Raw genomic sequence first — 24,803 nt, forward strand, 5'->3', positions numbered from 1 at the left:
ATAGGTTTCAGGCACGTTATAGTTAGGAATTAGCATTTAAAAAACCTTAGAAATTCACTGAAAAAACCATAGGTTTCAGGGGCGTTATAGTTAGCTGGACTTTTCACTCGTACAAAACCATTGAAATTCCCCCGGTATAGTTAGTTCAGCTAACTATAACTCGCGCTCCCGCAATGCACTGCTGATGACGTCACATATTACATCACTCATGACATGGTCAGTGACATCACTCATGAAATCACTGATGACATCTCAAATTACATCACTAATGACATCACTGATGACATCATCCTTGTGATAGAGTGGCAGACCTCCTCTTCCCCTAATATAACCTTTGATACACACATTCAAAAATAGAAACGACAATGTTCAAAACAATGGACATACCAATACCAGTTACAACAACCTATTCAGTAATTCTAAGATCCACATGCACATCCACTCATTCACCAACAGTCCTATACAGTCACTCATACATGTACTCACTCATCATATGTACTCACACACCTATACATCCTGTTACACAACGCCACTCATCCATAGAGTTACTCACACACATAGTCACTCATGCTAATAAAGAATCAAACATCCATTTACTTGCATATACAGTTATACACACACCACCACACTTACTTCTACAGAAACTTACACATACTTAGTCTTTTAAACAATCACTTATAGAAACACATACTTATTCATACAGGAACTCTTTCAATCTCTCACTCTCACATATGCTCACTTATATACACCAATAGTCACACATACTAGTTTAAAACATATGTAGTTACTCATAAAGACACTATTGAGACAGTCTATCACTCACTAACACACCCATGCACACACTCATCCACCCATACAGTCCTGCACACATGCTGTCTTCAACACATACAAACAGTGAGTCACTCATTCATGCACCTATGCACTACGTAATACCCCCCACCGAACCATACAGACACTCAGACACTCATATTGATACTCAAAAAACCAACTAATAACCTATATAGACACTCATGTAGCTACTCACCAACCCATGCAGCCACTAATACACAAAGTGAGAGACTGGTACAGATATTTACACATTTAAATATCACTCACTAAGCCATGTATTCACTAAGACACAATTAATCAGTCAGTTATACAATCAATTTTTCAAAAACAAATCATCCATTTAGACACTTATATACCCATTTATTCTTCCATCGACCTCGAGATATACATATATAAAACATATGTAATTTTCAGAAAAACACACATTCACTGGATGATGTCATCAGTGATTAAGCCTGGGCAAAGCACTACGCTATGCTCGCGTAGTTTGCGAAGTTCGCGCTACTTCGCACTACGCGAACTGCATGTAGCACAGTGCAAACTCGCGTAGCGTAGTGTTGCGTAGTGCTGCGGTCATTTTTTGCTTGCTCGCGGTCCTCAACGTCAAGTTGGCGACCGCGAGCAAGCAAAATGACATCCCGGCGAGACTTTTTCCTTGTTCGTGATCAGCAACATCATGTTGGCGATCGCGAGCATGGAAAATAAACCTCTCGTCGAGATTCCCAACGCGAGGCGGTCAGGTTTCTCATTGCGAGTGGTCGCGTATGCTCGTGACCGCTCGCGATGAGAAACTACCAGTTCGCGTTGAGAAAGCTGCCGCTCAAGTAAAAATCTACTCGAGCAGCAGAAAACTACAGCTCACACTGTGCAAGATGCCATTTTCAATGATTGCACAGTGCCGGTTACTTGTCCGCACTGTGCAATCATTGAAAACGACATCTGGCACAGTGTGAACAAGGTACTACGCAGTTCGCGAAGTGCTACGCGTAGCTCGCGTAGTGCGAACTGCACTTTGCGTAGCTTCGCGAAGTGCTACTTCGCGAACTACGCCCAGGGTTATCAGTGATGTCATTTGAGATGTCATCAGTGATGTCATGAGTGATGTCACTGACCATGTCATGAGTGATGTAATATGTGACGTCATCAGCAGTGCATTGCGGGCGCGCGAGTTATAATTAGCTGAACTAACTATAACGGGGGAATTTCAATGGTTTTGTACGAGTGAAAAGTCCAGCTAACTATAACGCCCCTGAAACCTATGGTTTTTTCAGTGAATATATATATATATAGATACGCAAAAAAATTAAAGGTTAAAGTAATGTTATTGTTATGTGAATTTGTCAGAGACAATATTAATGTTTTGAACTTTAAAAAAACAGAAATTCATCAGTTACAATTAACAGAGATAACTTGCACCCCTGCCATGCACTGCTTATGACCTCACAGATTACATCACTCATTACATGCTCTATGGCATCACTGATGACATTTCAAATGACATCATTGATGACATCACTTATGACATCACTGATGGCATCCTCCAATGAGTGTGCTGGTTTGTGTTATAGTTTACATAGAGGTGGGTAACTACCATATTACATTTCTAACTAATTTTGTATAGCCTGTATCCAGCTAATGGGCTGAAGGTTTACAAAGCGCATGTGATCCTAATGCATCACAGGTGAGCAGAGATACTGAACACGTTATAACTGTTTGCATTGAAGAGTAATCCTGTGCGCAGGTGTCAGATAACAACTTGTGTCCATTATGTTCCACACAAGTTTTTAGGCTCTGTAGAAAAAGTTTGCAACAGGGCAAATATTCTACATACAACATACTAAGGATTGTGAGCAGTCTTGACTTATTAGACAGAATCGTCTCAGCATGACAATTCATATGTAACTTAGAAGACTGTATGCACCAGGTATTAAGCTATGTACATGTGCTTGTTTTACTTCAGAAGATTGGCTATCTGCAAAGATTTCACCTCAGTATGAAGGCGGCAGGTAGAATATTTCAGACATTGCTTATTTTAAGCAAATAGTATCCTGTTTACCAAGTGTTGCATAGTGTGTACACTGTTTAATACTCTGTAGTGTATTTTGCATGAGAGTTTCACTGTCTGCAAACAGTGTGGTACAGGGTAAACTCTCTCCATAGAATGAATACTGTACGTTTACAGTACCCATTTTTCTACTCATATCAACTTCATTTCTCAATGTATGCTCGATGACTGTCAGGAGTTTGATACAGATAAACGTTGTCTGTAGTAAGACATTCGTTTTGGAACAGACGTTCAGTATTTTTAGGAACTTTGCTTTGAACAATTGTATACAGATTTAACACAGTATGCCTTGAGGGTTTCTCATGTACCTGTGGCTTATTGTTAATGTACACTACGCTACCTGTGACATGTATGGAATATGGTCAATGTGACACATAACTCATGCGTTCTACACCTAAGGGAGTTGTTTCAGTGATATCGTTAATGATGCATCATATTCTTCTGAGCTATTTTGTGCTTACTTTTAGAGCTCTAATGCTATACCTGTTTATAGAGCAATGTGTACAAAAGAAGCTTGGATGATGTCATCAGTGGTTTCATCAATGTTGTCATTTGAGATGTCATCAGTGATGTCATAAATAATGTCATAGAACATTTCTTGAGTGATGTTAAACGTGAGGTCGTAAGCCGCGCATGCCGGGGGTGCAAGTTACAGTTAGCTCTGCTAACTATGACTGGTGAATTTCTGTGTTTTTTTAAATTCAAAACATGAATGTTGTCACTGACAAATTCACCTAAATAAAATGTTACTTTAACTTTAGCTTTTTTCAGTGAATATAGGTATGTATATATATCACCTACTGGTGGTTGCCAGTAGGTAGTTATATTTTGGACCTGATTTCTATTAAAAAGCTGTTTTTGATTTGCCAATAACTTTTCACAACTATCGGGACAGTCACTTCAGGTGCTGTTTTGAAAATTTCTGGGTGATCCGTCAAGCGGGGTCGAGACAAAGGGGGGGATGCCAAAACTCTTTTTCTCCATTTCCTGTAGGAAACTTTGGACACGGCTACAGCCTAAGCTGCTGAACGGAATTACACCAAATTTGCCAGAAAGGTAGCTCTTGATTCAGAAAGCACTTTTTAGTTAAATGGTGTAAATCTGTTCAGTAGTTGCTGAGAAATGTAAAGAAATTTCCAGTTGTATATCTAGGGACATGAAGGATCCACAAACCCTCCTGATCTCGTGCCTGAGATCTGATTGGCTGCCAAAATTTCAAACCAGGAAGTGTTGGCAGCCATTTTGTGACTCGGTTGAACTGAGTCACAAGAAAAAAGGTTAAATAAAAAGGAAAAGGGGGCAGGGTAGAAACACCCCAAACCCCTCGGCCTTTTCAGGGAATCCCACAGGGAACCCCAGGGCCCCCCGAAAAGTTTTATTAAAGAATTCATCAGGAGTAGCAGTGGATCTGCGAATCCAGCTGGAAAAAAAAAACATTGCCTGGACACCCGCGCTTCGTTTAATTTAGACCCCCGGGTGGACCAGGTCCCGGGGCTAATAAAAAATAATTTCACTTTAGAGAACCAAAGCACTCTCCAAAAAATTGTAATGTTCGGGCAGTGTGGACTCTTATTCACCGGATAAAGTTCAGTTTAATTGTCAACATAATCAAGGTGGAACATTGATACAGTCCAAAACACAATGGTCGTTTCCACAAATGATGATATGATTCTACATCGCTCTATGCCACTCTAATCTACATTACTTTACTATAAGCCACTCTACACCTCTCCACTCAACACAATGCCAACATACACTACTCTATGCCACTCTACTCTATGCCATCCTACTCTATGCCACTCTACTTTACTATACACCACTGTACTCTATGCCATTCTGCTCTATGCCACTTTGGTCTTTTCCACTCTACTCTACGCCACTCCACTCAATGCCACTCTATGGTACTCTAAGCCAGTCTACACTACTCTACGCCACTCCACACAATGCCACTCTACACCACTCTGCTCTATACCACTCCACTCTAGTTTAGTTTAGTTTTATCCATTTATAGAGCGCTTGGTTACACCTAACGGTGTGTCCCCGCGCTAAGACATCTGAGAGGGAGCTGTTCTGAGGGCGGGACTGAGGTCATATGACTAAGGGAGTTCAGTCTTTCTGTAAAGCCAGGTTTTAAGGTGTTTGCGGAAAACTGTCTCCGATGTCTCTGCTCTTAAGTGTATCGGCAGAGTGTTCCAGGTTTTTGCCGCTCTATATCTGAAAGAGCGAGCTCCTAGTCTGGCCTTGTATATCCTAGGTACTGCAACCAAGGCCTTGCCTGAAGACCGCAGATTCCGGTCCGGAGTGTATTCTGTTAGTAGAGACTGAAGGTATTTTGGGCTAGTCTTCCTGAGGATACGGTAGCTGTAACATAAAGTCTTAAAAATGATCCTTTCCTCCACTGGTAACCAATGTAGTTTCTTTAGGGCAATCCTTGAATTCGCTCTTCTAGGTAGACCAAGTACAAGTCGAGCGGCAGCATTCTGTACCCGCTGCAATTTGACTAGTCCCTCTTTGGTGGTGCCTAGGTAGAGGATATTGCCATAGTCCATTTGAGAGGTTATAGTAGCATGGACAATAGTTTTTCTGGCATCAGAAGGCAAAAGGTCTAGGATCTTGCGTAGGATTTTTATTATTCCATAGCATTTGCCAGCTACCCTGTAGATCTGGTTACTGAAATTTAATTCAGAGTCAAAGTAGATTCCTAAGTTCTTAACCTCTGTTTTTGGGTTGGGCAATTGTCCTAAGGAATCTGGCCACCAGGCAGAGGACCAGATGGTAGGTGACCTGCCCACAATCATGACCTCTGTTTTATTACCATTTAGCTTGAGGCAGTGGTTGGACATCCAAGTCGCTACTTCTGATAGGCAATTGGAAAAACGGGAAGCTGCTAGATCATCCGTTTGTGACAGTAGAACAATTAGTTGTGTATCATCTGCGTATGACACAATAGATACATTATGTTTTTCTACAAGTATCGCTAATGGACTTACGTATAGGTTAAAAAGGGTAGGGCTCAATATAGAGCCTTGCGGAACTCCCTGGGTAAGGGGCATACTTTTGGATAGATAGGGTGTTTGAGCCACTCTGAAACTGCGTCCAGAAAGAAAGGAAACCAGCCAGTTCATGGCTTCATTCCTCACTCCACAAGATTGTAACCTATGTAGGAGTAGCTGATGCGATACAGTGTCAAAAGCCGCACTGAGGTCAAGGAGAATTAGTGCGGTCGTATTTCCTTCATCGGCATGCTTCCTCAGTGCTTCAGTGGCATACAGTAGTGCTGATTCGGTTGAGTGGGCACTTCTGAAACCGGACTGTGAGGAATGTAGTAAGTCGTGCTTATTTATGTGATCAGTTAATTGTCTGTTCACTATTTTCTCCACGATCTTAGCTACAAAAGGAAGTAGCGAGATCGGGCGAAGGTTTTCTAGTACTATACCTTTAATCTGGGTATTCTTTTTCAATGGTTTAACAATCGCTTGTTTCCATTTTACAGGGACCATGCCTTCCTTGAAGGAGCGGGAGATAATATCCAGGATGTGCGGCATAATAGGAATTGCTCCTTCCATAAATATATCTGGTCTTGCGCTGTCTACGGGAGAGCCAGATTTAATTCCTCTGGCTATGTCAGTGAGTAGCTCTAGATTATTCATGGTAAATGTGTCCAGTGTCCCTTCTATGTGGGAAGGGACACTGTGGCACTCTGTGCCAATCCACTCTACAGCTCTCTATTCTACACCATGCCACTCTACTCTATGCCACTTCATGCCATTTTTTGCCACTCTACTCTATCCCAACTCCAAATCACTCCACTCTTTTCCACTCCACTATACACCACTGTATGCCAATCCACTCTATGCCACTTCACTCTTCTCTATGCCTCTCTCCTCTAAGGTACTCCATTCTACTCCACACAATGCCACTATATGCCACTCCACTCCACACCACTCTACTTCGCACCACTCTGCTCTATGCCACTCTACTCTGTCACTCTACTCGACACCACTCAACTCTACACCACTCTACTCTATGCTCCTCTATACCACTCCGCTACACACAATGCCACTCTACTTAGCTCTACTCTACGCCACTCCACTCTACACCACCCAACTCTACTCCACTCTACACCACTCTATGACATTCTACTCTAGGTCACTCTAGGTCACTTCACTCTATGCAACTCTACTCCACACCACTTTACTCCACTCCATCCCACTCTACTGTACACCACACAATACTACTTCACCCAATTCTACACCACTGCACTCTACACCACTCCATTCAATGCCACTGCACTCTGCACCACTCCACTCAATGCCACTCCACTCTACTCCACTCTACGCCTCTCCACTCTACACCACACCACTCCGCTCTACACCACTCCATTCCACTGTAGCTCACTCTACTCTACTTCACTCTATGCTACTGCACTCTGCACTCTGCAGCACATCACTCAATGTTGCTCTATGCCATTCTACCCTATGCCACTCCAGTCTATGCCAATCTACTCTATACCACTCTAACCTACTCTACTCTATACCACTCTAAACTACTCTATGCCACTCAGCTATAAGCTACTTCACTGTATGCCCCTCCACTCTGTGCCAATCCACTCTACACCACTCCTCTATACTCTATGCCTCTCTACCCTACGCCAAGCCACTCTACTCTACGCAACTCTACGCTACGTTACGCCACTCCATGCCACTCCATTCTACCTCACTCTACTCCACTCTCCTCTACGCCGCTCTGCTCTATGCCACACCACTGACTTTCAGCCATGCTGAACAGCAGGCACTCTGCTGTACAACATGGCTAGAAGACATTGGCAAAGCCAATAGATCTCTCAAAAGCGAGAACTATTGGGTTTGCCAGTGCTTGTTCAAGGAAGCCCGGAATGCAGGCATACATTACATTTTTTTTGCCTGGGTCTCCTGAAATAAAACGTGCTGTTTCCGATCAGAATAACTTTTTAAGTCAGCAAAACCACGCTGCTGTACTGGAGAGATAAGAGCAAGAGGACAGGAGCAGACACTTCCCAGCCGGGACACGCCCTTCTCTCGTACTATTAGTTATCTGCAGAGGGGAGGGAGAAGGAAAATAAAAGTTAACCATGAATGAGGAGGCGCATAATGTTTTTGCAAACGTATTTTTGGTTTGCATTTAATAACATGTTAATAGCGAATGCCATTTTGGTAATTTACTTTTCTTTTATTGCTGCAATTAACAAATCCAGGTTTGCAGTTCGCTAAGGTTATAGTGTGTATGAAAATACAAGATAAACAGCACTCCACAGTCAGGAGAGCTGAGTGCCAGAAACATTCATAACACATTGAGCGTGGGAAAGAGGTGTGGCCTTACACTGTGCTTATGAGAAGACTGAAGACACTGAGCTTGAAGGCAGCAATCACCAACTCCAGCTAAGACTTTCATATATCTTGCGATCAGTTACTTAACGGTACATATTGAGCATTTGCACGACAGTGACGGGACGTATTATCCTCTAGGCAAGCGAGCCCATCACTCATGCAAACAGAATCATCAAAAAACTACTTTTAATCTTCAAAAGTTTATAGCTTTTGGCTATCTCGATCATAATACTAATGTGAGAAGTTGGCCTGGCATATGCTGTCCACAAGTTATAGGGGACACCTTGCACCAGTCCAATTCGACTCTTATGGTGATAGGTTAAAAGACAATCTTTAAAGAAAGCTATCCTAGTGGTAGCTGTGGAGAGCAGCCTTCAGGCTAAGTCTTGAAGGAGTGTTAAGCTTATTGTTTTACCATAGATAACCTCTTGCATAACCAAATGAAAGAGTAGTCCACACAGGTATATATATAAAATATATCTATTTATTCTAAGAATAATCCCACTAGTCTCTTTATGAAACTGGAGGTAAAGATACAATTCAAACAAGCATTGATAGTTACAATAAATAGGACTGGAATCATAGTGCCCCAGGGGGGGACCAAACCATATATTAAAAAAGTGGTATAAGAACCACGACAATTCTACAGACAGTGCCTAGGGCACTTAGGGTTGCTAGCCCCTTAAGTAGCCACCCAAGGTAGTGAGGAAGGGGGCCCACGGGAGACGCGTGCAGTGGTATAAACTACTGTCGGGATCCCTATTAAACCCTATGGAGAAAGTCGCGGTTGGAAATTGCAAGAATTAAAACACTTCTAGCAGGAGTTCAAGTTCAGCAGCTTAGAGTTAAGCTCTTGGAGGGCCCACACCCACGACAGTACCGAGGTACCACTGTTACCTGCCCCAGGGAAGCCGGGTGCATAGGTCGTTTTCGATGTCGGGTCGCGATCTCGTTTTCAATGGGAAAAGGTAAAGAACTGCTGCTGGCGTGAAGCGTCGTCGATGTCGTGCAGATTGAAGATGTAGATCTTGAAGGTAAGGACCTGAAAGCAGAGGGGACAGAGTCTGGGTCACGGCACAGTGACAAGGGGGCTCAGGAGAAAGAGCCCTTCAATGTCGGGTGCTTCCAGGTGGAAGATGGGCAGCTTGGATCGTCAGCCACGGGGTCCAGGAGGCTTCAAGGAAGGCCAGCTTCTGGAGGGCGACTGTCCCACAAAGGATGAGGGTCGCTGCAGTGTTAGTGTCTGTATTGGATCCACTAAGCCTTGGCAACCACAACCCACACCCACGCAAGGATCACAAAACAGCTACGGTGCAGACCCACGAGATCTGAGCAAGGTCTCCAGTGAGGAGACTGTAGAGCAGGCCTGGAGCAACCAGGGGAGCCCTTTAAAGTGAAGATTGACCTCCGCTAGGGCCCACCAGTCGAGAGACAAGGGAACGCGGGAGGCAGCAATTTGGCCTGTGTAAAGATGCGCCCACGGGTCGCTGGAGCAGGCTAGGGCGTCGATCTTTGGCACAGATGATGCTGAGAGGTAGGCTCAATAATGGGCCAAAGCACAACTTCCCCACTAGTCGGGGTCGTGTGCTATGCAAGAGGTGGTTGGTGTCCTGGGGTATTGGGGATCTCGGCACCCACGGGGTCCACGGTGCTGAGCTTTGCTGTGCACACTCACTGGCCTCTGGGATGCCTGGAAATCCACCTCAAGGTAGGCAGAAGTCTTCGATGTCCGTAGGAGCAGCAGAGTTCCAACCGGGTCACTTGCAGTGTTTCAGGTGCCTGCCAAGCAGGGGGGTAACTCCTTTACCCCAAGGGAGATTTCTTCATTCAGCTGTGCGGCAGCAAGTCGAAGGTTCAAGTCTGTGAAGTCCAAGATTAATCTGAGGCTCTGGGGACCCTGTATTCACCCTTATCTAAGGATTAGGGGAGTGTCTAAATCAGAGCCCACCAATGAGAGTTCAGGCGGGAAAGGATGGCTACACCCTCTCCCCTTTGTGTGTTTTCCCACCTGGCAGGGGACAGGATGCCCCTGAACTGGTTTGAGGCGGTGTATGCAGAAGTAGGCACTGGAGAAGCCTACGTGCAAGTCTGAAAGACATCCTATGGTGCACCCACCCAGTTCCAATCCACATAGTCTGTCTGGGGAGGTGGGAGCACCTCCCTGCAACAAGATCCCTATTGTCCAGCTGCCGTGGCTGGAGTTCTGCCCAGCAACAGGCAGCCAGAGTCGTGTGGGTGGCGGGTAGCATCCATTGTGTACTACGTGTGCACTTTTAAATTGGTGTCTAAAATCTGCTGCTTTTACCATATCGCCCCTCTAGCAGGGGGGAATCATGCCCTCACTCCCATGGTTGGATTGGGGGTATGATTCCTACATGTTTGACACCAAACACGACATGGTTCTGTGCAGCCACTCTCAAGTTATCACGCTATCGCGATTACTTATAATGTGGTTAAGAGTATATGGTATGGCTGCACTACAAACAACCCAGCAATAGTTTCACGAAGGTTGCAGAGGGGCCCTACTCAGGTAGGGGTTTCCCCTCACACATATCTCAGCACCCTGCCTTGTAGGATTAGCAAGGCCTGCCTTAGGGGTGACCTATGAGGATATATGTGTTGTATTAAGTGGGATGCAGGACACCTATATCCCTGTAAGGGGTGCAAGCACCACCTTACCCAGACTACAGTAGTGGTCTGGTGGTGTCAGTTTGTATGGCTGTCCCACGGGTGTCACAATAAGTGCTGCAGCCCCTGGTAGGCCTCTGAGGGACCCATGCCCTGGGTACCTAGGGTACCATCTACAAGGGGCTGATAGGGAGTCCTCAGTATCCAATTGGTATGTATCTAGGGTACTCCCATCAGTTTAGAGAGGAAGCAGATAGGCTGGGGTCCTGGATAGCAGGGCCACAGCCTGGCTAGAGTCAGAAAACAGTCAAAACATCAGCAAAACGTTGGGGGCAACTATGCAGTCGATGCCACTCTCCTACATAACCCCCCCCCCCCCAAACGCAGGGACATTAAACTAACCTTGACCAGTTGAGTCTTCATGTTCTAAGTGGAAATATCTGGAGAGGCCATCTGCATTGGCATGGTTGCTCCCAGGTCTATGTTCCACTGTATAGTCCATCCCCTGTAGGGAAATGGACCACCTGAGTAGTTTGGGGTTTTCACCCTTCATCTGTTTTAGCCATAGGAGGGGCTTATGGTCGGTTTGAACAATTAAGTGAGTGCCAAACAAGTATGGCCTCAGCTTCTTCAAGGCCCAGACCACTGCAAAGGCCTCCCTCTCTATAGCTGACCAACGTTTCTCTCTGGGGGTAAACCTTCTGCTAATAAAAGCTACTGGTTGATCCTGGCTCTCTTCATTCAGTTGTGATAATACAGCACCTACCCCCACCTCAGATGCATCAGTTTGAACTATGAATTCTTTGGAGTAGTTGGGGCTTTGGAGCACTGGAGCAGAGCACATTGCCTGTTTTAGGTCATCAAAAGCTTTCTGACAGCTGACAGTCCACTGAACTTTCTTGGGCATCCTCTTAGAGGTTAAGTCATTTAAGGGGTTCACAATGGATCCATATCCCTTCACAAATCTTCTGTAATAACCAGTCAGGCCTAAGAAAACTCGGACCTGAGTCTGGGTGGTTGGAGCAACCCAGTCCATGATGGTCTGGATTTTGCTCTGTAGTGGTTGAACCTGGCCTCCACCTACAAGGTGACCCAGGTACACAACCTGACTCTGCCCTATCTGGCACTTAGTAGCCTTGATAGTGAGTCCTGCCTTTTGCAGGGCTTCCAAAACTTTCCTCAGGTGGATCAGGTGATCTTCCCAGGTGGAGCTGAAGACAGCAATATCATCTAGATATGCTGCACTAAAGTCATCCAGGCCTGAGAGGACTTGATTCACCAACCTTTGAAAAGTGGCAGGTGCATTTTTCAAACCAAAGGGCATTGCAATAAATTGATAGTGCCCACCAGGGGTAGAAAAAGCAGTTTTGGCTTTTGCAGATTCAGCTAACCTTATCTGCCAGTAGCCAGCTGTCAGATCAAATGTGCTCAGATATTTGGCTGAGGACAATTTATCTATGAGCTCATCTGCTCTGGGAATGGGATGTGCATCAGTCCTAGTGACTGCATTGAGTCCTCTGTAGTCTACACAGAACCTCATCTCTCTCTTGCCATCTTGGTTGTGAGGTTTGGGTACCAGGACTACTGGGCTAGCCCAAGGGCTATCTGGGGGCTCAATAACTCCCAATTCCAACATCTTTTGGACTTCTGTCCTTATGCAGTCCCTGACATGGTCAGGTTGCCTGTAGATCTTATTCTTCACTAGCAGACTGTCCCCAGTGTCCACTTTATGAGTGCACCAGGTGGTCTGACTTGGAGTCAGTGAAAACATATGCCTGAATGACTGGAGAACTTGTCTGCAGTCAGACTGTTGCTGGGCAGTGAGGCTGCCTGCCAAGAGTACACCATCTACTGACCCATCATCAGGGTTGTGAGAGAGCAGGTCTGGGAGAGGGTCACTCTCCTCCTCCTGTCCCTCATCTGTTGCCATGAGCAAGCACATTTCAGCCCTGTACACATATGATTTCAGTCCTGTGGGGACTTCTGGGTGTGCCAAGGTCCACCAAGTAGGTAACCTCTCCCTTCTTTTCCAATATGGTATGGGGTTCACTCCATTTGTCTTGGAGGGCTGCTGGGGCCACTGGCTCCAACACCCATACCTTCTGACTTGGCTGGTACACCACAAGTACAGCCTTTTGGTCGTGCCAGGCTTTTTACAATTCCAGACTTCCCTCAAGGTTTTTTGTCGCCTTCTTCATGTACTCAGCCATCTGGGAGCGGAGACCAAGTACATAGTCCACAATATCCTGTTTAAGGGGTTTGAGAGGTAACTCCCATCCCTCCTTCACTAGACAGAGTGGCCCTCTGACAGGGTGACCAAACAAAAGTTCAAAAGGGCTGTAACCAACCCCCTTCTGTGGCACCTCCCTGTATGCAAAGAGAAGGCAGGGCAGAAGAACATCCCATTTTCGCCTAAGCTTTTCTGGGAGCCCTTTAATCATACCCTTTAGGGTCTTGTTGAATCTCTCAACAAGCCCATTGCATTGAGGATGATAAGGGGTGGTGAACCTGTAGTTAACACCACACTCCTTCCACATTGCCTTGAGGTAACTACTCATAAAGTTTGTACCTCGGTCAGACCAAACCTCCTTAGGGAAACCCACCCTGGAAAAGATTCCCAGGAGGGCTCTTGCCGCCACAGGTGCTGTGATGGTCCTAAGGGGAATAGCTTCTGGGTACCTGGTGGCATGATCCACTACCACCAGAATAAACCTGTGCCCAGATGCTGTTGGTGGGTCAAGGGGACCAACAATGTCAATCCCTACCCATTCAACGGGAACCCCCACCACAGGTAGTGGTATTAGGGGGGCCTTTGTGGGCATACCTGCCTTGCCACTGGCCTGGCAGGTAATGCAAGAGCTAAAAAAGCTCTTACAGTCCTCATTCATCTGAGGCCAATGAAAATGAGGGACAAGTTTGTACCAAGTCTTATTTTGGCCTAGGTGTCCTGCTAAGGGAATATCATGGGCTAGTGTGAGCAGGAAACCCCTAAACCTCTGAGGTATGACCAACCTCCTGGCTGCACCAGGCTTGGGGTCTCGACCCTCAGAGTAAAGGAGTCCATCATCCCAATATATTTTATGGGTTCCACCAGCATTCCCAGCAGCCTCAGCAGCAGCCTGCTGTCTGAGGGGTTCAAGAGTGGGGCAGCTCCACTCCTCCAGGCTCAAGTCTGCCCTAGAAGGTCCCCCTGTCGCCAAGAACTCAACCTGATCAGGTTCAAGTTCATCTGAGATAGTTCCTTCTTCAGGTGTCAGATCCTCTTCTGCTATAAGAGTCTCTTCAGACTGATCCTGGGGTAAGGCACTGCCTTACCCCTGCTACTCCTCCTCTTGGAAGGTCCTTGGTCCATTTCTCCTGGATCCAAGGCCTGTTCAGTTTCTGTCAGCTTAGCTTTTGACCTTGTCAGGGCAAACACTTCTGCAGGGATACCCAGCATTGCTGCATGAGTAGTCAGCTCCTCCTCAGCCCATGCTGAGGTCTCCAAATAATTCCCTAGCAAACATTCTACTGGTAGGTCTGCACTCACCACAACCTTCTTTAGGCCAGTTACCCCTCCCCAAGCAAAGTTAACAACTGCCAGAGCATGGTTAGTACTGGCATTGCTCGCATTGGTCACCTGGTAAGTTGCTCCAAGTATGATTTGGCTAGGATCCACAAGGTCCTTAGTCACCATGATGACACTAGCCCCTGTGTCCCTGTATGCTAGAGACTCCCTTCCATTTATTCTAGGCTGTTGCTTGTATTTGCCCAGACCACTGGGACTCACAAATAGGGACAGGGCGCCATCATAAACCAACACAGCCTGAGTAGGCATTCTGACTAGGCCAGAGTCCTCTCCAGATCCCAGGGTCAACCCTACTATACCCTTGTTCTGTGTACCACCACCTATAGCTGGACTAGGGGGAACAGGTGTCTTAGGGGCAGGTGTAGTGGTTCTTGTGGAGTGTTTGGCCGTATTACAGTCTGAAGTCCAATGGGTTTCTGTTTACAGATTTTACACCATAGCTTCCTTGGCTGTTTAGCTTTGTTGGATTGGGAATTATCAGATGCTGCTTTTTGGGGGCCTGTTGAAGACTGCTGTTTTTTTCCCTTTTCCCCACCCTTCTTAGAGTTTTTGGCATCTTCCTTTTTAGTTGCACCCCCCAAGGGCTGGACCTTTTGCTTGATCCTGGTTCTGACCCATTTGTCTGCCTTCTTTCCCAATTCTTGGGGAGAGGTCAGATCTGAGTCCACCAGGTGCTGATGTAATAGTTGATTCTGACAGTTATTAAGAATATGCTCCCTCATGATGAGATTGTACAATCCTTGATAATCATTTACTTTACTGCCATTTAACCAACCTTCCAGAGCCTTGGTAGCACAATCTACAAAGTCTACCCAATGTTGATTTTGTGCTTTATGGGTATCTCTGAACTTTAACCTGTATTGATCAGTGGTTAGACCAAACCCATCTATCAAAGCATTTTTCAAGATATAATAATCATCTGCATCCTCTTCCCTAACAGAGAGGAGCTTGTCTCTTCCTTTGTCAGCAAAGGAGAGCCATAAGATTGCTTCCCACTGATCTACTGGGACCCATTGAACTTTACAGGCCCTTTCAAGTGCAGTGATCCATTTATGGATGTCATCCCCTAACTGATAGGGGGGCACAATCTTATGCAGGTTCCTATGGTCAGGAGCTTTCTCTCTAACTCTAGGGGTATTATTACTGCCACCAGGGGTCTCTACACCCCACTTTCTTGAAGCTTTCTTGAAGCTTTCTGAAGCTCCTGTCTAATTCTAACTGTTCTCTCCTGAGCTGAAGCTTAGCTTGCTCAGACTGGATCAGTCTGCTTTTCCTCTCTTGGGAGGACTCTCTTCTCTGAGAAGAGGCAGAGGTCCTTGTGGATCTCTTAGAATAGTTAGATTCCTCTGAGGGGGATCTGTCCCTTCTGTTTGGATCCACCACTCTCCCATTAGGGATGGAGGGAGTGCCTCTTGAGCCATCACCTCCATGTTGTGAGTGGTCTGGTTCATCCAGGTCAAGTTCATTATCCTCTTCCTGGTCCTCATCAGAGTCCACCACCTGGGTGTCCTCTTCTATGGGATGCCCACCCAACCTGTCTACCCCATCAGACACTAAAGTCTGCTTGAAGTCTGCAATGAGCAGAATTTCTCTGAGATGTTGAGTGTTGGCACCTTTGGTTGTCTTCAAATGTCTAGCAGTGCACATCTCCCTAAGCTCAGCAAAAGTGAGATTGTCATACCTGTCGACTGGGACCTTTGAAGGTCCTTCCAGGGCCTTATGGGCTCCTGATCCTGAAGACATTTCTAGTGTAGTGGATTGTTGCATCTACCTACACTAGGTGTGGCCTACTGAACCCTTTCTTGAGTTGTAGTCAAGGTGTGCTAAGCCCTCTACACACAACTCATAAGTTCAGTAGAACTTATTGTATTCAAAGCTAAATTTATATGTACCTTTAGTACCAAAGTGACTTTTACTTTAGAAATTCAATTTGTTATCTGGTAAAACAATGGCAAGCTTGAATCCAACCGCTGCACACCAATGTGAGAAGTTGGCCTGGCATATGTGGTCCACTAGTTATAGGGGACACCTTGCACCAGTCCAATTCGACTCTTATGGTGATAGGTTAAAAGACAACCTTTAAAGAAAGCTATCCTAGTGGTAGCTGTGGAGAGCAGCCTTCAGGCTAAGTCTTGAAGGAGTGTTAAGCTTATTGTTTTACCATAGATAACCTCTTGAATAACCAAATGAAAGAGTAGTCCACACAGGTATATATATAAAATATATGTATTTATTCTAAGAATAATCCCACTAGTCTCTTTATGAAACTGGAGGTAAAGATACAATTCAAACAAGCATGGATAGTTACAATAGATAGCACTGGAATCATAGGGCCCCGGGGGGGACCAAACCATATATTAAAAAGGTGGTATAAGAACCACGACAATTCTACAGACAGTGCCTAGGGCACTTAGGGTCACTGGCCCCTTAAGAAACCACCCAAGGAAGTGAGGAAGGGGGCCCACGGGAGACGCGTGCAGTGGTATAAACTACTGTCGGGATCTCTATAAAACCCTATGGAGAATGTCGCGGTTGGAAATTGCAAGAATTAAAACACTTGATTGATTGATTGGGGTACTTATAGAGCGCAACTGTCACCCTACGGGCATCTTGGCGCTTGCATTGGGAACCCGTCCTGGTTTTTCCCTGTAAGATAACCCGTACTGGGTATCCCCAAGGTGAAAGCCAGGCATCCCGCCGCGGGGGGCCATTGTGGTGATAAAGCAGGCTTGTTGCCCAGAGCTGCATAGTGTGAACTCATGCTTAGAGTGGGCACCGAAGCGAGAATTATCGAGTCCGTGGACAATTGGGTTCTGGACCCTGCCGCGTCGGGAATCGAACCCAGGTCCCGGGCCTGATCTCTGCTTCAGGGTATGCCTCCTCTAACCAGTGAGCTACACTTCTAGCAGGAGTTCAAGTTCAGCAGCTTAGAGTTAAGCTCTTGGAGGGCCCACACCCACGACAGTACCGAGTTACCACTGTTACCCGCCCCAGGGAAGCCGGGTGCATAGGTCGTTTTCGATGTCGGGTTGCGATCTCGTTTTCAATGGGAAAAGGTAAAGAACTGCTGCTGGCGTGAAGCGTCGTCGGTGTCGTGCAGATTGAAGATGTAGATCTTGAAGGTAAGGACCTGAAAGCAGAGGGGGCAGAGTCTGGGTCACGGCACAGTGACCAGGGGGCTCAGGAGAAAGAGTCCTTCAATGTCGGGTGCTTCCAGGCGGAAGATGTGTAGCTTGGATCATCAGCCACGGGGACCAGGAAGCTTCAAGGAAGGCCAACTTCTGGAGGGCGACTGTCCCACAAAGGATGAGGGTCGCTGCAGTGTTAGTGTCCGGATTGGATCCACTAAGACTTGGCAACTGCAACCCATGCAAGGATCACAAAACAGCTACGGTGCAGACCCACGAGGTCTGAGCAAGGTCTCCAGTGAGGAGACTGTAGAGCAGGCCTGGAGCAACCAGGGGAGCCCTTTAAAGTGAAGATTGACCTCCGCTAGGGCCCACAAGTCGAGAGACAAGGGACCGCGGGAGGCAGCAATTTGGCATGTGTAAAGATGTGCCCACGGGTCGCCGTAGTGGTCAATCTTTGGCACAGATAATGCTGAGAGGTTGGCTCAATAATGGGCCAAAGCACAACTTCCCCACTGGTCGGGGTCGTGTGCTATGCAAGAGGTGGTTGGTGTCCTGGGGTATTGGGGATCTCGGCACCCACGGGGTCCACGGTGCTGAGCTTTGCTGTGCACACTCACTGGCCTCTGGGATGCCTGGAAACCCACCTCAAGGTAGGCAGAAGTCTTCGATGTCCATAGGAGCAGCGGATTTCCAACCGGGTCACTTGCAGTGTTTCAGGTGCCTGCCAAGCAGGGGGGTAACTCCTTTACCACAAGGGAGATTTCTTCATTCAGCTGTGCGGCAGCAAGTCGGAGGTTCAAGTCTGTGAAGTCCAAGATTAATCTGAGGCTCTGGGGACCCTGTATTCACCTTTATCCAAGGATTAGGGGAGTGTCTAAATCAGAGCCCACCAATGAGAGTTCAGGCGGGAAAGGATGGCTACACACTCTCCCCTTTGTGTGTTTTCCCACCTGGCAGGGGACAGGATGCCCCTGAACTGGTTTGAGGCGGTGTATGCAGAAGTAGGCACTGGAGAAGCCTACGTGCAAGTCTGAAAGACATCCTATGGTGCACCCACCCAGTTCCAATCCACATAGGCTGTCTGGGGAGGTGGGAGCACCTCCCTGCAACAAGATCCCTATTGTCCAGCTGCCGTGGCTGGAGTTCTGCCCAGCAACAGGCAGCCAGAGTCGTGTGGGTGGCGGGTAGCATCCATTGTGTACTACGTGTGCACTTTTAAATTGGTGTCTAAAATCTGCTGCTTTTACCATATCGCCCCTCTAGCAGGGGTGAATCATGCCCTCACTCCCATGGTTGGATTGGGGGTATGATTCCTACATGTTTGACACCAAACACGACATGGTTCTGTGCAGCCACTCTCAAGTTATCACGCTATCGCGATTACTTATAATGTGGTTAAGAGTATATGGTATGGCTGCACTACAAACAACCCAGCAATAGCTTTACGAAGGTTGCAGAGGGGCCCTACTCAGGTAGGGGTTTCCCCTCACACATATCTCAGCACCCTGCCTTGTAGGATTAGCAAGGCCTGCCTTAGGGGTGACCTATGAGGATATATGTGTTGTATTAAGTGGGATACAGGACACCTATATCCCTGTAAGGGGTGCAAGCACCACCTTACCCAGACTACAGTAGTGGTCTGGTGGTGTCAGTTTGTATGGCTGTCCCAGGGGTGGCACAATAAGTGCTGCAGCCCCTGGTAGGCCTCTGAGGGACCCATGCCCTGGGTACCTAGGGTACCATCTACAAGGGGCTGATAGGGAGTCCTCAGTATCCAATTGGTATGTACCTAGGGTACTCACATCAGTTTAGAGAGGAAGCAGATAGGCTGGGGTCCTGGATAGCAGGGCCACAGCCTGGCTAGAGTCAGAAAACAGTCAAAACATCAGCAAATAGTTGGCGGCAACTATGCAGTCGATGCCACTCTCCTACAACTGGAAAGAAAGACAATTAAAACACAAGGGCCGCAAACTTTTTTCCACATATATAGTTATTGTGTTGAGGGTGTGACGGCGTGATGAAAAACTTACCACATACACGCAGGGATTTTCTCGCAGCTGGATGTGGGCAGATCTCCCTTTATTCTCCTAGTGGCAATAACTTATACCCTTTTGTGCAAGTATGCATGCGTGCCATGTGGCACACTACATTCCTACTCAACGTAGTCTTAACCAACACGACCAACTGGGTGAAACAACTTACAGAAATGTAGACTAACCGGTTACCACACAATAGTCTCAGTCTTTGGGAAGGTTCAGGTTGTAGTCTCAAAGAAATCTCAACTTGCAACTTCTGGAGGTCTCTCCTGTCTGTGTTACATTAGCGACATTGTACATTTGCCTTGAATCGACAAATGGCTCGGTCAAGAAGTAGTGTCTCACTGGCAGGGAGTTGCATTTTTCCCACTTTAGATCATCGAAGAATGACCCCTGCAAGTTGGTTTGTCTAACCTTCCGATCAGCTGTCCGTGAGCTTACTAAGGGCCCGATTACGAGTTAGGCGGTCCTGGACCGGGCCGTCGCCACCACCCCGCTCTAGAAACACCAAACAGGGCCACCACCCGCCTGCAAGTTTACTAGTTTTTCGTGGTCTGGCGGGCAGGCAGGGTGGCGGCCCTGCTGCAGTGCCTTTCAAAGGCACATATGTATGCCTTAGAAAGGCACTGCCAAAAGACCACCACAGCGTGTTCCAGCACAGTATGGACTGTGAAGTCCATGCTGTGTTGGAATTCAGGGTGCATGCGCACAGGAGGGCATAACATATGCCCCCCTGCATGCTCCCCCATTTTGCATGGGGCACAGAGCTTTGTTTCATGACCGCCAGCTGTTTTCATGGAGGAAGAACCTCCATGACATCGCTGGTGGTCCTGAAATTCGTTATATGCATGGTAGTGCCACAGAGGCTCCACAAGCATATTGTGACCCCTGACTGCCGCTGGACCATCATGGAACGCGGTTCCCTGGCAGTTGTGGCAGTGCACTGGTGGTTCGACCACCAAAGTTGTAATACGGCGTTCAAACTGCTGGTGCGGCGGTGGCTGGACCACCACCACCGCGCCCACAAGTCTGGCCATCCTCTGGCCGCCAAACTCGTAATCAGGCATTTAGACTTTCATCTGCATTAACATACTGTATGTCACTTGTTCACTCTTACCACTGGCAGTTACCATTGTACCCTGGATGGCAGTCACTCCTAGGAGCCACAATTAAAGAGGTCTTGGAACTTCTTTGCATGGTGTCCGTCTCTCATAAGACCTGTCAACTCACTTCGACTCTGTCTGGGGTTAATATGATCATTGTTCTTCTTTTTCACTGGTGGGTTGCAGTGGGCTCAAGGTGTTGAGTCACCAAGGGGACGGAGGGGGGATTTAAGGGGAGAGGATGAGGGCCACTGAAATGACTTCCATGATGGCACGACCAAATGTTACTGACACCGGTGCACATTGAGTGGTGCAATGTAGAGTGTATTCTCTCAGAAAACTGTTAATTGATCTATCAATATTCTCATCTTACTCCACTGCAATTTGGAGAACTTTGTTTAACGTCCACTTGAAACGCTCAACTTCTCCATTTGCCTGCAACCAAATCACTGTGACAGTGTGATAGTGTGGTGATTTACCCCCAGGGCTTAGCTGTATTCTTGAGCTCTGTCCCAGTGAATGGAGGACCATTGTCTGTTACCATTTCAAGCTCATATGCTGCCAGTGCCTACTTTAACATAGGCAAAGATAAGGGGCAGCAAAACCTATACTACCCCATTCTCATCATCTTGCAATAAGGATCCTAAAGAAACTTTCACACTGTAAGGCCCTATCGCACTATACTCAGAGGTAATATCACTGGGGATATATGTATCTAATGTGGTGTCAAACACTAGAGAACAAGACAAAATGTTGTAAATATCACTGGGGATAAATGTATGTAATGTGGTGTCAAACACTAGGGAACAAGACAAAATTTTGCAAATATCACTGGGGATAAATGTATGTAATGTGGTGTCAAACACTAGGAAACAAGACAAAATGTTGCAAAAATAGGAAGTGCCCCACAGGAGCAGCCGCCAGGAGCCTGTTGGGGAGTACTATCAACTGGCTCAATTTGTCATCATCAGCACCTTCCATTTCAGATAGGAAATCCTACCCAGCCAAGGTATGCCTGTGGTATAGAAGTGTAGAGTAATCTACACACACTGCACTTCTGCACTACTCCCTGCTGCTTCGTGTGATAAGGTTCCAAGAGAAAAAACAGAGAGTTTGTACCTCACTGTCCCAATGAGTCCAAAAGGGGGGCTGAATAGCTTTTTAATGTAAAAGCCCTTGGTGCATAGTTAAAAACAAATTACATACTCAGACCATCGTGTAACAGACGGCTGACATGTTTCATTGCCAGGAACAATTATTGGCAATTTTGTCAGGGCTAAGGGATGCAACTCACTCAGCAATACACTGTCTAACCTTGTCACCTGGTGAAGGCATTCCAGTGGTCAATGGGTTCCCTTTTCTGACAGAATTGGCAGTGTCAAAACACATGTGGTACTGGCAAACTTCTGTTGTATGAAAGATGGTATATCGTTGAATGACAGTCAGGTCTATTAGCCCTAATAAAATTGCCAAGCATTTTTTCCTGTCAATAAAATGTGTCAGCCGTTCATTACATGATGATTTGACACCGCTTTTACTGTCACATCGCATACATATACCCCCAGTGATATTGCTTCTAGCTTTAGTGAAAGAGACCCATACAGTTTAAACGTTCCTTTAGGCGACTTATTGCAAAATGATTTTCAGGATGCAGGTCGGAGAATGGGGTAGAATAGGTTTTAATTTATTGTAAGTAGAGGGTGATAAAGCAAGGACTTGTATAAAAGAGACTTGCTTGAATGCAATCTTCTCAGATAACTCGTAATACCGTAATAATTGTGTTTGAACATACTAATAATACGTCGTAAATTCATACATTTAAGCTTAGGGGAAGCTTGCCTATGTGTCGTACTAACAATTAACCCGAGAGTGACTAAAAATGGCTGCTAGCGCAGGAATCTTTACTGCGCATGCGTCAACTACATCTACATAGTAATGACGTACCTATGCTTTGGAGGGAAATTTTTGCAGCTGCGCAATCACTTTCAAAATGGCCGCATGGAACTCACATTGTTAATGTGCATGCTTATGCTGAAACTAAAACCTGCAAATTTAATAAAATTCGAATGCGAAAGATTTATATATGTAAAGGGGGATAGAGTAGAGATAGGTGGTATACAGTGAAATCATTTTCTTTTGAATTTAATATGTCTCTTTCTGACTTCTTTATTAGTTTGTATTTTGGGCCTCAAAGAATGACAGATGTCCATACCCCATGTGTCCTCCGCACATGCGTACTTGTAACCTGCCAGGGACCATGACGAATGAATTAAAACTCATCCAAGGCCACGACCTCTATTTGTCCTGGGAACAGAATAATCTTCCTGACTGATGAATAAAGAAGTTATGAAATTGTATAATTTTGATCGATAAAAATGTGAACTCGGTGGGAAATAAAGCATGGGAAAGTGAATTAAGGGGCGGGAACACAGAACAATGAGCTTAAAGAAAAATATTAAACTTAGCATGGTGTGATGATCATCTTCCCTTTTCCTGTCCAATCAGAGTTAGACGTTTCATAGATGTGAAACATTTAGGGGTGGTACATGCCATTAGAAAGGTATAATTGAGGTCGTTTAGTTAGCCAGACACACACAGCGAGACAGAGAATGCTGAGAGACTGAGATGCTGTCCGAGAATTAAGAAGAATACTGAAGAAGATCCATATCCAGACTTAGAACTTTTAAGCCAATTAATTAGAAGAACATTGCGGAAGAATCGAGGAGGCACACAATAGAAGATCGCGGAAGAATCGAGGAGGAAGATAGTGTCAGAGAGGGGTGCGACGCATGCGTCTTATCTAGAAGAGGTCATCTATCCTGTCCCTGAATCCTGTCCTGAGCCTTTGTCATCTGGTCTGTCCCAGGGGACCCATTCCAATTCCTTGGCCAAGGGGTTGGTTTTAACACCATTCTAGGTAACTATAATCCTGTGAAGTATGTCATTGTACTGCTCTCTCTGTTTTCTCCCTATTCAGGTACTGTCATCATAATAACTTTGTTTAACGATTATTCTGATTAAATTTTATTCCCTTCCTTTCCTTGGAGAAAACGGTGTTCTAACTGTATTTTGGTTCTTGGCTCACATGAATTAACCAGATTAACATTTAAAACCCCCCTCGAGTCTGTGGTTATTTAAAGAAGGTTTATTCTACGTAAATCTTTACCTATACAGTGAACTAAAAGGTCCATTGACCAGAGGATAGTACATTGGATCAGAAAGGTTTGGTAAAAAATGTTTGGATAAAATCATATTACAGGTATTAGTACAATAAATTGACCCCAGCGGTATCTACTAGCCTATGTGAATGTGTGTGTATGGGCCCAGGTGAGTATACGGTAATGAGTACCTGAGGTTAGTAACCCGCTGGATCAATTTTTCTGGTAGCAGAGCTATGGTTTATTTTATAAATTAGTTAGGTGAAAATTTTGAATTAGAATTATTGATTATGTATTAACAAACCCGTTTTGTCTTTTGTTTTATGTTGTCTGGAAATTCTCGGGAATATTGAATAGCGGGTGGTGAATGGAAACCACACTGCAGTGAGGTTACTGGTTTGTTAAAGGTAGCACTGTAAGGCTATGCAAGGTTGACAGTGCTGCTTTAGGGATGATTTTGTATAAAACTGAGAGTGATTGATAGCAAAGAGTTCGCTGGTGAAACTTTGGTCTTATATCACCTGGAAAGGGTAATACCGAAGGAGTAGCAGGTTCGTCAGCGCTTGAGTGCAGAGTAAGCGGAAGTGTTTTACTCATAGTGTGTGAAGAGTAAGCGGAAAGGTTTACTCGCAGTAAAAGTACATTGATTTTCTGATTTTAGTGGAGCAAACAGAGTAGCGAATGTTTCTATGTTGTCAATTAATGAATTTTGTATGTAAATTGAAAGAAAAATAAGTTATTCATGTTACCTTGTAAAAGAGGGGTCAGCTGTGGGTGCTGCACTAATGTCACAGAGGGCCGCGCTGGGATTGGTTGGAACAGCGGGCGTGTAACTGACGCAAAATTGTAAAGGAGGGGTCAGTAGTAAGGAGTGAAACTGACGTCACAGAAAAGCCGCGCTAGTTTTGGCTACGCGCATA

The 24,803-nt window shown here is 45.8% G+C and overlaps 1 long non-coding RNA gene across 1 annotated transcript in view; it reads left to right on the forward strand.

Moving 5' to 3' along the window:
- Positions 1–23,007, forward strand: part of LOC146862478 (uncharacterized) — a 36,942-nt gene extending 13,935 nt beyond the window's left edge. The window contains exon 3 of the long non-coding RNA XR_014978462.1: positions 22,899–23,007. This is a non-coding gene — a long non-coding RNA (uncharacterized LOC146862478). The remainder of the gene's footprint in view (positions 1–22,898) is intronic.
- The last annotated feature ends 1,796 nt before the right edge of the window (positions 23,008–24,803 follow it).

This window comes from Triturus cristatus, chromosome 2_2 (assembly GCF_964204655.1).
Source record: "Triturus cristatus chromosome 2_2, aTriCri1.1, whole genome shotgun sequence".
Lineage (NCBI taxonomy): Eukaryota > Metazoa > Chordata > Amphibia > Caudata > Salamandridae > Triturus > Triturus cristatus.